Here is a 12,500-nt window from a genome sequence, read left to right on the forward strand (position 1 = left end):
CGCCTGTACTGCAGGGTTACTTGTCTGCGTTTTTGGGGAACAGGTCCTGACTGTCGTCTGTTTTTGGACACAGTTCAGAAAATCGGGCCATCCAAAACACATAGCAGAGGATGGTTTCGATCCATCGACCTCTGGGTTATGGGCCCAGCACGCTTCCGCTGCGCCACTCTGCTGGACAGCACCCCAGATGGGACTCGAACCCACAATCCCTGGCTTAGGAGGCCAGTGCCTTATCCATTAGGCCACCGGGGCGGATGAGCGCTTGACTTCCTTTTTTTGGAGGTTGTTTCGGGGGTTCGAGTGAAAGCCATTGTTAGGTTTTGTATTGTTGATTGTCATTTATGCTTAGAGTTTTATAATTAGTTGTAGATTAATAGAAGTTGATCCTTAGTAGTCTGCAGACACACGTTGTGTGCATTCCAGAGCACTCTGGCTTTCACACCCACATCCTGAGAGCATGGGAGAGGTCGTACCTTGTCTTATTGTTTTATGGTAGGATAAACGTATCTATGTCTGTTTTACTCTAAGTGCATTTTGTTTAGATGAACTGCTGGACTTCCAGGCCAGCAGGGTTAGGAAGTCATTTTATGACCACACACACACACACACACACACACACACACACACACACACACAGGGTATTCTTTGTTCACATGTATACCTGGGTACGCTGTTATATGTTAATGAACCTATGCATATTCATGGAACCACAATAAAAGAGCAGTGTTACGGGGGAGCGGACGAGAGCAACTGGGGTCAAGCGAAGGAACGGCGCCTGTCCAGTTCTCTCCCGTGCACGTGAAACATGAAGAACTTGCCTACTCGTGTCTTGCTTGCTGTGTAATTACATTGCCTTCAACGTTCCAGCGAATAGGTTCAAGCTACAAACCTATCATTAATTGGTCCTTCGACGCCGGAGCCCTGGAGTCGGCATTCACCGAGGAGAGAACCCTGACGTCAGCAAGCCGTGAGAATTTGTCATCGGGCCTGTGGATTAGCTGTCTGTTTTCTCTCCTCGACGAATGACGATTGGCGGGATCCGAGGCTGATATTACACGCTAAGCAACGCCGAGTAAGTTGAAAGAGTGACTCTATAATTGCGAAAGAGAGGTTTTGGTAAAATCGCCCAAGCGTCTGGTGAGTGTCCGGTTTTGAAATCGCCCTGGGTTTGTGTCCCGAGCGTCCCTTCATTGGGTTTTGAGTCGCGCGACTGGGTTAGCGTCCCAGAACTGGGTTAGGGTCCCTGGGTTAGGGTCCCAAAAGAGTGTTGCTGTGTTTGTGTGAATGCTGCGGAGCAGGCATGGTCTGTGACACGGTTGTTGTTGTTTTCATGGGTTCCCGAGCAAGTAAGACTGCCTCACAGGGAGACAACACATTTTTGCAAGAATTTACTCCCAACAGTGCGAGGTATTTATTTTCTCATAACTGTCATGAGCGTAAACTGGTTGCGGGAGAATCTCAAATGTTGGAAGTTTTCAGAAAACACGGCAGCCTTGAAGAGCGTGCAGAGGAGGCCAGCCCACATCAGCAGTCGTTAAGCTATGCTCTGGTGAATGGCTTTCACCCACCCATTGCTGATTTCATTAGGAAGCAAAATGTTAATCATAACTCTGACCGGTCCTTCACATGCATTAACTGCACCCGCTGTGCACAGGAAGGAATTAAAGAAACACGAAAGAAGTCACAAAACTCTGTAGTCGCCGCTTCCCTAGCAGATAGAATCATTTTCCAGGGACAGACTGGAGGAGGGCTGACTAGGGGCAGAAAAAAGAGAGGTGAAGGACCGCGGGCATTTAGGTGGGAACGCGACAGGAGGAAGGAGAAATGCTATGCATGTAGAGAAAGGGGTCACTATGCTAGAGAGTGTCCTAAGCGCAAGCCTGAGTAACCCCACCTGTAATAGATGATTAGTACCCGTCAAAACTGCCAATACACACACATGTTTAGATAATTTTTTTAGATTGCCCTGATCAATAACAGCCGTGCTCCAGACCACAGATTTAATTGAGGTGGATGAGTGTTAAAAGTAATCTGCTTTAAGCTTAGGGTTGCTCAAATTCTGTACAATGACATATGAGATGAAGTAAAATAGGTAAATATTTAAACTAATGATGTGCATAGAGGCACTTGACCTGTGTGAAAGACTGTCATTCTAATATGAGCCATTGTTGAGATATAGAGCGCAGATGTGAAAACAACTAATATGCAGAACCCTGTATAAAATGGCTAAAACTACATGATGGAGAAGCTGAAATTAATATGTGTAAGTCTTTGCCACTGTGGGCAAAGCACGCAACCACTGTGTGAGGTTGCGTTGCTGTCTCTTCTGAGCTGATGAGCAAGCTACACATTATCAGATCAGGAGCTGGCTGAGAACTCATCAAAGAGAGGGGAAGAGAACTATGATAACTCGAGTATGTAGCGTATCCGTGAGTTCAGCTTCTTCTTTCAGATGCGCAGCAGTTTTCTTGGATCTTGACTCGTGTGTAGAGTGTTCATAGCATCAGCATCATGTTCTTGTTTATTTGTTTTGTTGGGTTGAAAACTAACTAGATAAATTTGTGATTATACTTATGGATTACCATGGCACCTATCATCAGCCATATGATTTATTTATGCAGATGAAAAGAGTGAGTGTGAATGTGCCTGATCACAGATGTGTGTGTGCGTTGTGTAAAAGTAATTGTCTCCAATTGTGAGAGCGGTGATTCTGCAGGTCACCAGCTAGTGTAAAGGAAAAATAGTAAAAAAGAGACAAAATTTACATTGTAGATGAAAAATAATCATAGGAAAAAGGTTTTGTGTTTATCAGCCAAGAACAACTACAATCTCATTTTCTGCTTTTAAGAAAGGAGAGTTTGCGAAAGACAGAGAGAGAGTTCTGTGTGTCGGTTAAGCAGTGATGATAATAATGAAAATGTCTTAGTTTGTCACTTTCAGATGAAAAGCAGACCTGGATCGATTTTCCACATGAAGCAGTCGGAAGAAGTTATAGTTTAAGATCATTGGAAACATTCAGGCCAGGTTTCTGGCTAATTTATTTACAGCTCCATGTGTCCCTCAACCTTACAAGTGAGCTCCCTGAAGACAAGAAATGCAGCTCCAAGAGCAATAACATGGCAGATAAGAGACAGCAGCAAAGTCCTGAGCAAAGAGTCCCAGCAAGCAGCAGCAGTGTGGACAAACAGCATCGCAGAAGAGCAAACCCATCATCCTGACTGATTGATGAATGGCACTGTGTTTCCAACAAGCTGCAACTTCACTGTGCTTGTGAAAAGAACGTTTGAGGAGAACTGAGGAGACTGTTGTAAGTTGACATTTGCCACCTTTGGAGAAAATGGCAAGAAGACACAGTGAAGAACACAGGACAAAGCTGGAAGAAGAACTGCCGGCTATTGGACTGTTGAAGTGGGAGAGGACAACAGAGTGAGAGCAGTAGGTGAGAACACAGAGGAATGCTGTTGTTTAATGTGGGAAATCAAAATTTTGGTTAGAAAATCTGGGGAAAAGAAAACTGACTGCTTACGTTGGAAAACTGTGAAAGAGTCTGAAACACTGCAAAAAGAAACATATACAAAATCACACACACAAGCAGAACATGCATTAACCCTACTAACACAACCAAAAGAGAGTCCATGAAGATTAGACAGCATCTTGAGCATGTGAGCCTGTTTATCATCCTGTCCAAGTCACCTCATGTGATGCAAAGACCAGTGGACTCACAGCACGTTAGTTGAAAATGATCAATAATAGCAGAGAAGTGTGTAGGAAAGGCAGCTTTAAGAACATGCCCTGCTGGAGATGCGGCTCCAGACACATTGATTAAATCTGCTTAATAACACAAACACACATGCAATGAAGATCAGCTTGTTATCGCTCATCCGTGTTAAAATAGTGTCAATTTAACAGAGACTTGTTATCAAATGCTGAATTTATCCAATGCTGACAGTTAACTCTCTAGGTTGCAGGACAACAGTTTAATTTTTGTGTGAAAAAAGATTCTGGTTTGAACAACCAGTGATCGGACAATAAATTTAGTTGTTTATATAGTAAATTGGGAGATGCTTTCTGCCTGATTGATGCAGCACAAAATATTTTACTGTATGAGGGAAATTCTATTGTTGTGATAATATTTTGAACATGCATTTCTGTTGTCCTGTCATCTTAGTGGGTTAATAGCTGATATGCAAATTAGTTGATCGTTCTTAGATTAATGCAAGGTGATTGAATTCTAGCACGAGTGAATGAGATGTGTTGGAGTTTGTTTGAGTGGAGACTCTAAAACACTGAGTTTCCTGTTGTGATGTGTGAATGAATCCTGCACCCAGATACACAACTCTGAATACATAAGAACGAACTTTTTTTTGTGAAAAGCATGACAACATGTCACATGTTTTATGATGATGGGGAAAAAAGGAAAACTAAATGAGATCTTTGGCCTAAATGAGTAAAAAGGTACAGATTAAAATCATAGCTAATAAGACATTAGGCTTATGTTGTGTGTTGTGTGGCTGATGGTTGGTTTGAAGTTTATCTAGCTGATGATTTTTCTTTTGTTGTGAAGTTGAGCCTGCCAATTAGTATGATGGTTTGATAAATCATGCTAATGGTATGATTTACCCTCCTGAGATGAGGAGCGTGTGTCATGACTTAACAAGGCCTTTTTATTTTGATACTTTCACAGTGCACTGAAAGTTTTGTTTGATAATCTCTGTTTGAGCAGATTGGAACAAAAGCGCTATACGACATGTCGAGAAAACCGTTGCAAACCGTTGACTTTCTCCAAAATATTGAAATGGGGTCAGGAGAAAGTCACTTATCTGGGATAATTAAGATGAAAGTCCCTGTCAAAAAGGATTCAGCGAGATAATCCAGTCTAAATTCTTCTTTTGAAATTTTCTTCTTTTTTCTTTTTAAAATGACGTCATTTTGCTATGTGTGGAAACTGAATGCGTCGCGGGGTTCCACTTTTAGCAAAGAATGAATGAATGCATGAATGAGTGAATGACAAATGAGTAAGAGAAATAAAACTGACTGATTGACAACAGCTGACAAAAGCTGACACGATTTTACTGATGTAACACGACTGTGCAAAGTTAACCCCCACCTGAGAAAGGTGTAGATAAATCTATGTGTGTGTTTTGTTCTTACAAGGAGCAGGAAGATGATAGCACCATCCGAGGTTGCATGACGATTTAGCCTTTTAAATGCCACTTTCTGTGTTTGCATCTACCAGGGGTGTTATTCACTACCTTGTGTTGCTCACAGAGGTAACTGTGAGAAAGTGTGTATACACCTGCGCAGCGCTAACATTTCTACAGCATTACAGTTCTTCATGTGATTTGATCATGTGGTTGATGTTTTCCTACTACAGGATTTCTGGGTTCATGTATGAAGAAAACTGTGTTTGCAGGTTATGAATTGGTGATGCTGTTACACTGTGTTGTTGGGGAAATGTAAAGGTTACTTTGACGATGTGAATAACATGTGAAACATTTCCTGTGTTGAAACTAGTGTCACTTCTTTCCACAGCTATAAATAGCTAACTTTATGGTATTTTTATGGCACCTCTGGACCCTGTCAATTTGTGCCTGACCTCCAGGATTGTCCATGTGTGTTGCTAATGTTTGTTTTTCTAAGAGTGCATGTAGAGGATTCAGCAGAGACGGACAAGTAACGTGAGAAAGCAAATAAGAGATGCAGTGTTTATGGAATAGTTTAATATGGGGCTCATTAGCTGGCCACTACTGAGCTCCTAGTGATAGCTAAGTGGAGTGACTTTGCTTAAGGGAAGTCACCGATTACATTAATGTTAACTGAGTACATGGGATGATCCATGTCTGAGGCAAATTATGCCAATAATTGCAGTTTACCGATTTGAGAAAACCTGCATATGATACTTGTCCTCTTGATGCTGAATGCTTTATTACTCGTATTATACAATTGTTTATAAGTGTGAAGGTTGATTTTACTTCTAGATCTTGTTTTCCAGGCCATGATGGTGTGTATGCAGGCTCCTGGCAGAGCCAGGTTTTAAGCAAACCTAATATGCAAAACACACTAACATCTTTTATTGCAGTATTATAGGTCCAGGGTGGTGCTGCTCCAGAGGGGGAGACACCCTGATGTTGCCTGGGACATGATCTCGCTAACTTTTTTCTTTCAGACAGGACTCTAGGTTTGATGAGTTGACTCATGGGAGTGTCCATGCGTCAAGAGGAGGGGTCCAGAATTACAGAGTTACATGAAACTATCTTTTTTTATGTTTTCTAAACTATGTTTTTATGATTTTTGTGTGATTAACAGTTCATTTACAGGTATTAAACCTATGCAAGTGGTGTATCCATGTTTAGATGAGGCTTTGATGGTCCATAGATGGAGCTCACTGAACTAAAGAATGTGGTTTGATGATGACTGACATGCTTTCCAGATAGAAGTTTTTTCCTCCTAGCAAGGAAATACAGGTGCAGCAGTCCAGGGTATTGCTGAAAGGAACCTCCTGAGAAATCTTCTGAGGCCCAGTGAGAAGCGAACCCATTCCAGGCATAGCTGACAGCCAAGGAAGTGGTTGAGGTCAAAGGTCGAGCTGTTTGGGGCCCATCATGAGATCAGACTTTGGAGCCACAGCAAGGACCACGAAGCTGCGTTGGAATGAGAGCTGTGCCAAGGGGGCTTTCCAGAGACCAACAGAGGAGATTGTGGACGACATACGGGCACCTGAAGGATAAGGGGAGCGTGCCAAGCTCCAATCGACAGCGCAGGGGGATTTCGAGGATGGCATCATGATTCTGTGAAAAGCACAGGAACCAGAAGCGATGGTGGTGATGACAGCAGTTTCCTATGAACATCACCTAATGCTGTGTCACTATACTGTGCATACAATGACACACTGAAGACTGCTGGGATCATAACAGCAGTAAGATAACTGGATTCAGCACCCTTTCCACAGAGGGTTTTTCCTGCAGAGAATGGACAATGGAGGAGTCATAAATATCCCCCACAGGACAGAGGCCTGAAGTGAGGTGATGGGGGTTGGCAGAGGCCATAAAACTAGAGTGCTGAAGAGGTCTGCCGCTTTCAAGATAGCTGAGACCCACGTTGACAAACAACAAACTCAACTGGTATGTTTGAATGTCTATTCTACATACATTTGGACTCTGGTCCTATGGACAGTGATGGGAACAACTGGAAGAGACATTTATGACGCGCTACAAAACCACCCTGTAGAGAGACGTGTGATTTACATGTCTTGCAGAGGAGCACCACCAAGCTGGAGTGTTTTTGAAAATGTTAATTTCTCTTTTGACCATTAACAATTCATTTGTTCACTTGTAGGATGCAGTTACCATTGAATGAGATCAATGAGAAATTGGATAATTTCTAATACATTTGTTGACCTGTGCGTGTTACAGTAATTTAGAGTGATTGACATACGCTGAGTATAAAAATGGCTGCATTGACACTGTCAGACGTGAGGTATTCATAACTGGGTACTTTTCTAGCATAACTGCCAAAAAGGAGGGAATGTTAGGTTTTGTATTGTTGATTGTCATTTATGCTTAGAGTTTTATAATTAGTTGTAGATTAATAGAAGTTGATCCTTAGTAGTCTGCAGACACACGTTGTGTGCATTCCAGAGCACTCTGGCTTTCACACCCACATCCTGAGAGCATGGGAGAGGTCGTACCTTGTCTTATTGTTTTATGGTAGGATAAACGTATCTATGTCTGTTTTACTCTAAGTGCATTTTGTTTAGATGAACTGCTGGACTTCCAGGCCAGCAGGGTTAGGAAGTCATTTTATGACCACACACACACACACACACACACACACACACACAGGGTATTCTTTGTTCACATGTATACCTGGGTACGCTGTTATATGTTAATGAACCTATGCATATTCATGGAACCACAATAAAAGAGCAGTGTTACGGGGGAGCGGACGAGAGCAACTGGGGTCAAGCGAAGGAACGGCGCCTGTCCAGTTCTCTCCCGTGCACGTGAAACATGAAGAACTTGCCTACTCGTGTCTTGCTTGCTGTGTAATTACATTGCCTTCAACGTTCCAGCGAATAGGTTCAAGCTACAAACCTATCAGCCATGCTTTCAAGCTGATTTTTAGTTCAAAGATGAAGCTGTATTTAAGAACATTTGAGAAACGCTGAGAAAATAAATTACACTCTGTACACACTTTGGGCAACTCAGTGTCCAGAACTCTGGACAGCCAACACGCTATGCTTATTGCTTCACTTTATTTGGGGGCGTTTATGTTGTCTGTTGAGACTTGTGAAACCACATGAAGACCAGAGAGCACCAAGGATTTGAATCACTGAATCTAGTTCCATTAAAAGATAGGGAGTAGCAGAAGCATGTGTGACGTGCTCAAACACAGCTGAGTCAAATGCTTGAATTAGCTCTTCAGCATGGCATCAAGTTTGGCAAAGACCTGATAACAAGCCATTCATTTGATTCAGGTGTGTCAGAGCAAGGATGCATCTAAAAGCTTAAGAAAAGTAGCTCTCCAAGACTAGAGTTGGAGACCCCTGTGCTTGGCTATGTACAGATAAGGAGCCGCCCTCGGTGATCAGGAGCAGTTATACTGCCCGACTGACTCACTCGGCGCCTGTACTGCAGGGTTACTTGTCTCTGTTTTTGGGGAACAGGTCCTGACTGTCGTCTGTTTTTGGACACAGTTCAGAAAATCGGGCCATCCAAAACACATAGCAGAGGATGGTTTCGATCCATCGACCTCTGGGTTATGGGCCCAGCACGCTTCCGCTGCGCCACTCTGCTGGACAGCACCCCAGATGGGACTCGAACCCACAATCCCTGGCTTAGGAGGCCAGTGCCTTATCCATTAGGCCACCGGGGCAGATGAGCGCTTGACTTCCTTTTTTTGGAGGTTGTTTCGGGGGTTCGAGTGAAAGCCATGCTTTCAAGCTGATTTTTAGTTCAAAGATGAAGCTGTATTTAAGAACATTTGAGAAACGCTGAGAAAATAAATTACACTCTGTACAACTCAGTGTCCAGAACTCTGGACAGCCAACACGCTGTGCTTATTGCTTCACTTTATTTGGGGGCGTTTATGCTGTCTGTTTTTGGACACAGTTCAGAGACTCGGGCTATCCAAAACACATAGCAGAGGATGGTTTCGATCCATCGACCTCTGGGTTATGGGCCCAGCACGCTTCCGCTGCGCCACTCTGCTGGACAGCACCCCAGATGGGACTCGAACCCACAATCCCTGGCTTAGGAGGCCAGTGCCTTATCCATTAGGCCACCGGGGCGGATGAGCGCTTGACTTCCTTTTTTTGGAGGTTGTTTCGGGGGTTCGAGTGAAAGCCATGCTTTCAAGCTGATTTTTAGTTCAAAGATGAAGCTGTATTTAAGAACATTTGAGAAACGCTGAGAAAATAAATTACACTCTGTACACACTTTGGGCAACTCAGTGTCCAGAACTCTGGACAGCCAACACGCTATGCTTATTGCTTCACTTTATTTGGGGGCGTTTATGTTGTCTGTTGAGACTTGTGAAACCACATGAAGACCAGAGAGCACCAAGGATTTGAATCACTGAATCTAGTTCCATTAAAAGATAGGGAGTAGCAGAAGCATGTGTGACGTGCTCAAACACAGCTGAGTCAAATGCTTGAATTAGCTCTTCAGCATGGCATCAAGTTTGGCAAAGACCTGATAACAAGCCATTCATTTTTTTTCAGGTGTGTCAGAGCAAGGATGCATCTAAAAGCTTAAGAAAAGTAGCTCTCCAAGACTAGAGTTGGAGACCCCTGTGCTTGGCTATGTACAGATAAGGAGCCGCCCTCGGTGATCAGGAGCAGTTATACTGCCCGACTGACTCACTCGGCGCCTGTACTGCAGGGTTACTTGTCTCTGTTTTTGGGGAACAGGTCCTGACTGTCGTCTGTTTTTGGACACAGTTCAGAAAATCGGGCCATCCAAAACACATAGCAGAGGATGGGTTATGGGCCCAGCACGCTTCCGCTGCGCCACTCTGCTGGACAGCACCCCAGATGGGACTCGAACCCACAATCCCTGGCTTAGGAGGCCAGTGCCTTATCCATTAGGCCACCGGGGCAGATGAGCGCTTGACTTCCTTTTTTTGGAGGTTGTTTCGGGGGTTCGAGTGAAAGCCATGCTTTCAAGCTGATTTTTAGTTCAAAGATGAAGCTGTATTTAAGAACATTTGAGAAACGCTGAGAAAATAAATTACACTCTGTACAACTCAGTGTCCAGAACTCTGGACAGCCAACACGCTGTGCTTATTGCTTCACTTTATTTGGGGGCGTTTATGCTGTCTGTTTTTGGACACAGTTCAGAGACTCGGGCTATCCAAAACACATAGCAGAGGATGGTTTCGATCCATCGACCTCTGGGTTATGGGCCCAGCACGCTTCCGCTGCGCCACTCTGCTGGACAGCACCCCAGATGGGACTCGAACCCACAATCCCTGGCTTAGGAGGCCAGTGCCTTATCCATTAGGCCACCGGGGCGGATGAGCGCTTCACTTCCTTTTTTTGGAGGTTGTTTCGGGGGTTCCAGTGATAGCCATGCTTTCAAGCTGATTTTTAGTTCAAAGATGAAGCTGTATTTAAGAACATTTGAGAAACGCTGAGAAAATAAATTACACTCTGTACACACTTTGGGCAACTCAGTGTCCAGAACTCTGGACAGCCAACACGCTATGCTTATTGCTTCACTTTATTTGGGGGCGTTTATGTTGTCTGTTGAGACTTGTGAAACCACATGAAGACCAGAGAGCACCAAGGATTTGAATCACTGAATCTAGTTCCATTAAAAGATAGGGAGTAGCAGGAGCATGTGTGACGTGCTCAAACACAGCTGAGTCAAATGCTTGAATTAGCTCTTCAGCATGGCATCAAGTTTGGCAAAGACCTGATAACAAGCCATTCATTTGATTCAGGTGTGTCAGAGCAAGGATGCATCTAAAAGCTTAAGAAAAGTAGCTCTCCAAGACTAGAGTTGGAGACCCCTGTGCTTGGCTATGTACAGATAAGGAGCCGCCCTCGGTGATCAGGAGCAGTTATACTGCCCGACTGACTCACTCGGCGCCTGTACTGCAGGGTTACTTGTCTGCGTTTTTGGGGAACAGGTCCTGACTGTCGTCTGTTTTTGGACACAGTTCAGAAAATCGGGCTATCCAAAACACATAGCAGAGGATGGTTTCGATCCATCGACCTCTGGGTTATGGGCCCAGCACGCTTCCGCTGTGCCACTCTGCTGGACAGCACCCCAGATGGGACTCGAACCCACAATCCCTGGCTTAGGAGGCCAGTGCCTTATCCATTAGGCCACCGGGGCAGATGAGCGCTTGACTTCCTTTTTTTGGAGGTTGTTTCGGGGGTTCGAGTGAAAGCCATGCTTTCAAGCTGATTTTTAGTTCAAAGATGAAACTGTATTTAAGAACATTTGAGAAACGCTGAGAAAATAAATTACACTCTGTACAACTCAGTGTCCAGAACTCTGGACAGCCAACATGCTGTGCTTATTGCTTCACTTTATTTGGGGGCGTTTATGCTGTCTGTTTTTGGACACAGTTCAGAGACTCGGGCTATCCAAAACACATAGCAGAGGATGGTTTCGATCCATCGACCTCTGGGTTATGGGCCCAGCACGCTTCCGCTGCGCCACTCTGCTGGACAGCACCCCAGATGGGACTCGAACCCACAATCCCTGGCTTAGGAGGCCAGTGCCTTATCCATTAGGCCACCGGGGCAGATGAGCGCTTGACTTCCTTTTTTTGGAGGTTGTTTCGGGGGTTCGAGTGAAAGCCATGCTTTCAAGCTGATTTTTAGTTCAAAGATGAAGCTGTATTTAAGAACATTTGAGAAACGCTGAGAAAATAAATTACACTCTGTACACACTCTGGGCAACTCAGTGTCCAGAACTCTGGACAGCCAACACGCTATGCTTATTGCTTCACTTTATTTGGGGGCGTTTATGTTGTCTGTTGAGACTTGTGAAACCACATAGAGACCAGAGAGCACCAAGGATTTGAATCACTGAATCTAGTTCCATTAAAAGATAGGGAGTAGCAGGAGCATGTGTGACGTGCTCAAACACAGCTGAGTCAAATGCTTGAATTAGCTCTTCAGCATGGCATCAAGTTTGGCAAAGACCTGATAACAAGCCATTCATTTGATTCAGGTGTGTCAGAGCAAGGATGCATCTAAAAGCTTAAGAAAAGTAGCTCTCCAAGACTAGAGTTGGAGACCCCTGTGCTTGGCTATGTACAGATAAGGAGCCGCCCTCGGTGATCAGGAGCAGTTATACTGCCCGACTGACTCACTCGGCGCCTGTACTGCAGGGTTACTTGTCTGCGTTTTTGGGGAACAGGTCCTGACTGTCGTCTGTTTTTGGACACAGTTCAGAAAATCGGGCCATCCAAAACACATAGCAGAGGATGGTTTCGATCCATCGACCTCTGGGTTATGGGCCCAGCACGCTTCCGCTGCGCCA

General features: G+C 44.3%; 1 protein-coding gene and 7 non-coding genes across 8 annotated transcripts in view; all 8 read right to left on the reverse strand.

The window, feature by feature from the left end:
• Positions 1-12,500, reverse strand: part of atp7b (ATPase copper transporting beta) — a 93,433-nt gene that overhangs the window by 47,262 nt on the left and 33,671 nt on the right. The window lies entirely within an intron of this gene.
• On the reverse strand, positions 180-252 carry trnar-ccu (transfer RNA arginine (anticodon CCU)). Its single transcript has one exon. It is a non-coding gene; the product is annotated as a tRNA-Arg (tRNA).
• Positions 8,802-8,874, reverse strand: trnar-ccu (transfer RNA arginine (anticodon CCU)). The gene has a single exon. It is a non-coding gene; the product is annotated as a tRNA-Arg (tRNA).
• Positions 9,217-9,289, reverse strand: trnar-ccu (transfer RNA arginine (anticodon CCU)). Its single transcript has one exon. It is a non-coding gene; the product is annotated as a tRNA-Arg (tRNA).
• On the reverse strand, positions 10,026-10,098 carry trnar-ccu (transfer RNA arginine (anticodon CCU)). The gene has a single exon. It is a non-coding gene; the product is annotated as a tRNA-Arg (tRNA).
• On the reverse strand, positions 10,441-10,513 carry trnar-ccu (transfer RNA arginine (anticodon CCU)). Its single transcript has one exon. It is a non-coding gene; the product is annotated as a tRNA-Arg (tRNA).
• Positions 11,270-11,342, reverse strand: trnar-ccu (transfer RNA arginine (anticodon CCU)). The gene has a single exon. It is a non-coding gene; the product is annotated as a tRNA-Arg (tRNA).
• Positions 11,685-11,757, reverse strand: trnar-ccu (transfer RNA arginine (anticodon CCU)). Its single transcript has one exon. It is a non-coding gene; the product is annotated as a tRNA-Arg (tRNA).

This window comes from Pelmatolapia mariae, linkage group LG23 (assembly GCF_036321145.2).
Source record: "Pelmatolapia mariae isolate MD_Pm_ZW linkage group LG23, Pm_UMD_F_2, whole genome shotgun sequence".
NCBI lineage: Eukaryota > Metazoa > Chordata > Actinopteri > Cichliformes > Cichlidae > Pelmatolapia > Pelmatolapia mariae.